The following is a 5003-nucleotide window of genomic DNA, read 5'->3' as shown; positions in this document are numbered from 1 at the left end:
TCATGCCACAATAAAGAGAAATTACATTGAGAATCATGCTAGGTAGCATTCCACATCAAAAATTCTATTTTTATCATTTACCTACTCGAGGACGAGCAAGAATTAAGCTTGGGGATGCTTGATATGTCTCCAACGTATCTATAATTTTTGATTGTTCCATGCTATTATATTACTTGTTTTGAATGATTATGGGCTTTATTATACACTTTTATATTACTTTTGGGACTAACCTATTAACCGGAGGCCCAGCCCATATTGCTGTTTTATTGCCTGTTTTAGTATTCCGAAGAAAAGGAATATCAAACGGAGTCCAAACGGAATGAAACCTTTAGCATCGTGATTTTTTGGAAGAATATCATCTTGGAGGCTTCGAGATCAAGTCAGAAGATACTCGAGGAGCCCAGCAGATAGGGCTCCCCCCCTACAGGGCACGCCCCTGTCTCGTGGACCCCTCGAGCACCCCCCGACCGACTTCTTTCGCCTATATATGCCTACGTACCCTAAAAACATCGAGTATGAAGATAGATCGGGAGTTCCGCCGCCAGAAGCCTCTGCAGCCACCAAAAACCTCTCGGGAGCCCGTTCTGGCACCCTGCCGGAGGGGGATCCCATCATCGGTGGCCATCTTCACCATCCCGGCGCTCTCCATGACAAGGAGGGAGTAGTTTACCCTTGGGGCTGAGGGTATGTACTAGTAGATATGTGTTTGATCTCTCTCTCTCTCTTGTTCTCTCTCGTGTTCCCTCTATGGCACGATCTTGATGCATCCCGAGCTTTGCTATTGTAGTTGGATCTTATGATGTTTCTCCCCCTCTACTCTCTTGTGATGAATTGAGTTTCCCCTTTGAAGTTATCTTATCGGATTGAGTCTTTTATGAGAACACTTGATGTATGTTTTGCCGTGCTTATCTATGGTGACAATGGGATATCATGTGCCTCTTGATGTATGTTTAGGTGACCAACTTGCGGGTTCCGCCCATGAACCTATGCATAGGGGTTGGCACACGTTCTTGACTCTCCGGTAGAAACTTTGGGGCACTCTTTGAAGTACTTTGTGTTGGTTGGATGAATCTGAGATTGTGTGATGCATATCGTATAATCATGCCCACGGATATTTGAGGTGATAATGGAGTATCTAGGTGACATTAGGGTTTTGGTTGATTTGTGTCTTAAGGTGTTATTCTAGTACAACTCTTTTATAGATCGATCCGAAAGAATAACTTTGAGGTGGTTTCGTACCCTACCATAATCTCTACGTTTGTTCTCCGCTATTAGTGGCTTTGGAGTGACTCTTTGTTGCATGTTGAGGGATTGTTATATGATCTATCTATGTTATTATTGTTGAGAGAACTTGCACTAGTGAAAGTATGAACCCTAGGCCTTGTTTCCTATCATTGCAATATCGTTTACGCTCACGTTTACCACTTGTTACTTACTGTTTTTATAATTTCAGATTACAATTACCTTTATCTACTATCTATTTTGCACTTGTATCACCATCTCTTCGTCGAACTAGTGCACCTATACAATTTACCATTGTATTGGGTGTGTTGGGGACACAAGAGACTCTTTGTTATTTGGTTGCAGGGTTGCTTGAGAGAGACCATCTTCATCCTATGCCTCCCACGGATTGATAAACCTTAGGTCATCCACTTGAGGGAAATTTGCTACTGTCCTACAAACCTGTGCACTTGCAGGCCCAACAACGTCTACAAGAAGAAGGTTGTGTAGTAGACATCAGTAACACCTCCGAGTGGCCTATGTTTTGCCGGAGTGTTGATTAATTTCCGTTCCGGAAAATTTTAGGCGCTCAATATGTCCTTTTTTAGCAAAGGTCATGCCAGATTTTTCCGTGAATTTGGCATGACTTGTGCTAGAATATGTAGGAAATATCGAGTGGCCTGGATTTTCTAGAAAGATAATTAAATGACATTTCGGTTTGACTTTAAGTCTGTCGAGGCTCCATACATGACAATCAAAAAATGAGTGAGGGAGAAAGTCTGCACGATATATGAGAGAGGAAGAATCCCGACTGTTGTCGTGGGGGTCGTTTCTCCTTCTTCTCCTTGTGCTAGACCTTTGTTATGCACTAGGGGAAGGAGGAGTAACGACCATCACTGATGGTCAAAAAATCAGTGAGGGAGTGTGTCCACCATATATGAGAGAGGACGAAGAATCCCGACTGATGTTGTGGGGGTAGATGATGATGGCCATATCATGTCACATATTTTGATTGCATGTGATGTTTATCTTTTATGCATCTTATTTTGCCTAGTATGAAGGTAGCATTATAAGATGATCCCTTCACTAAATTTCAAGGTAAAAGTATTCTCCCTGAGTATGCACCGTTGTTACAGTTCATCGTTTCGAGACACCATGTGATGATCGGGTGTGATAGACTCTACGTTCACATACAATGGGTGTAAGACAGTTTTGCACATGCATAATAGTTGGGTTAAACTTGACGAGCCTAACATGTATAGACATGGCCTCGGAACACTGGAGACCGAAAGTTTGAACGTGAATCATATAGTAGATATGATCAACATAGAGATGTTCACCATTGACGACTACCCCATCTCACGTGTTGACCGGACATGGGTTAGCTTTGGATCACGTATCACTTAGATGACTTGAGGGATGTCTATTTAAGTGTGAGTTCTTTAGTAATTTGATTAATTGAACTTAAATTTATCATGAACTTAGTCTTAATAGTTTTTGCATATCTATGTTGTAGATCAATAGATCGCAATAGCTCCCCTATTTTTGATATGTTCCTAGAGAAAAATAAGTTGAAAGATGATAGTAGCAATGATTCGGACTGGGTCCATGATTTGAGGATTATCCTCATTGTTGCACAGAAGAATTATGTCCTTGATTCACCGCTAGATGATAGACCTATTGCAGGAGTAGATGCAGATGTTATGAACGTTTGACAAGCTCGATATGATGACTACTTAATAGTTATTAGACCATGGCGAACCTATGAACTATAAAGAAGCTATGATGAACCCAGATTCCGATAAATGGCTTGAGGCCATGAAATCTGAGATAGGATCCATGTATGAGAATAAAGTGTGGACTTTGGTGGATTTGCCCAATGATCGGCAAGCCATTGAGAATAAATGGATTTTCAAGAGGAAGACAGATGTTGATGGTAATACAACTATATCTACAAAGCTTGACTTGTCACAAAAGTGTTTTCGACAAGTTCAAGGGGTTGACTACAATGAGACTTTCTCAGCTGTAGCGATGCTTAAGTCTGTCCGAATCATGTTAGAAATTACTGCATTTTATAATTATGAAATCTGGCAAATGGATGTCAAAAACTGCATTCCTTAATGGATATTAAAGAAGAGTTGTATATGATGCAACTAGAAGTTTTTGTCGATCCTAAAGGTGCTAACAAAGTGTGCAAGCTCCAGCGATCCATCTATGGACTAGCGCAAGCATTTCAGAGTTGGAATATATGCTTTGATGAGGTCATCAAAGCATATGGTTTTATACAGACTTATGGTGAAGCATGTATTTACAAGAAAGTGAGTGGGAGCTCTGTAACATTTTTGATATTATATGTGGATGAGATATTATTGATTGGAAATGATTTAGAATTTCTAAATAGCATAAAAAGGATACTTGAATAAGTATTTTTCAATGAAAGACCTCGGTGAAGCTACTTATATATTTGGCATCAAGATCTACATGGATAGATCGACACACTTAATAGGACTTTCACAAAGCACATACCTTAACAAGATTTTGAAGAAGTTCAAAATGGATCAGTCAAAGAAAGGGTTCTTGCCTATGTTGCAAGGTGTGAAATTGAGTAAGACTCAAAACCCGACCACAGTAGAAGAGAGAGAGAATGAAAGTCATTCCCTATGCCTCAGCCATAGGTTCTATATGAAGGAAATATTCCCTAGAGGCAATAATAAATTTGTTATTTATATTTCCTTATATCATGATAAATGTTTATTATTCATGCTAGAATTGTATTAACCGAAAACTTAGTACATGTGTGAATACATAGACAAACATAATGTCACTAGTATGCCTCTACTTGACTAGCTCGTTGAATCAAAGATGGTTAAGTTTCCTAACCATAGCCATGAGTTGTCATTTGATTAACGGGATCACATCATTAGAGAATGATGTGATTGACTTGACCCATTCTGTTAGCTTAGCACTAGATCGTTTAGTTTGTTGCTATTGCTTTCTTCATGACTTATACATGTTCCTATGACTATGAGATTATGCAACTCTCGAATACCGGAGGAACACTTTGTGTGCTACCAAACGTCACAACATAACTGAGTGGTTATAAAGGTGCTCTACAGGTGTCTCCGATGGTACTTGTTGAGTTGGCATAGATCGAGATTATGATTTGTCACTCCGATTGTCAGAGAGGTATCTCTGGGCCCTCTCGGTAATGCACATCACTATAAGCCTTGCAACCAATGTGACTAATGAGTAAGTTGCAGGATGATGCATTACAGAACGAGTAAAGAGACTTGCCTGTAACGAGACTGAACTAGGTATGGTGATAACGACGATCGAATCTCGGGCAAGTAACATACCAATGACAAAGGGAACAACGTATGTTGTTACGCGGTTTGACCGATAAAGATCTTCGTAGAATATGTAGGATCCAAAATGAGCATCCAGGTTCTGCTATTGGTTATTGACCGGATATGAGTCTCGGTCATGTCTACATAGTTCTTGAACCCGCAGGGTCCGCACGCTTAATGTTCTGTGATGATTTGTATTATGAGTTATGTGATTTGATGACCGAAGTTTGTTCGGAGTCTCGGATGAGCTCGGGTACATGACGAGGAGTCTCAAAGTGGTCGAGCCGTCAAGATCGATATATTGGAAGGCTATATTCGGACATCGGAAAGGTTCTGAGTGATTCGGGTATTTTTTGGAGTACCGGAGAGTTACCGGAATTCTCCGAGAGAAGTATTGGGCCTTATTGGGCCATATAGGAAAGAGAGAGGGGCTGC

This window comes from Triticum dicoccoides, chromosome 5B (assembly GCF_002162155.2).
Source record: "Triticum dicoccoides isolate Atlit2015 ecotype Zavitan chromosome 5B, WEW_v2.0, whole genome shotgun sequence".
Lineage (NCBI taxonomy): Eukaryota > Viridiplantae > Streptophyta > Magnoliopsida > Poales > Poaceae > Triticum > Triticum dicoccoides.
The sequence above is the reverse complement of the archived record's forward strand: the minus strand, read 5'-3'. Positions refer to the sequence as shown.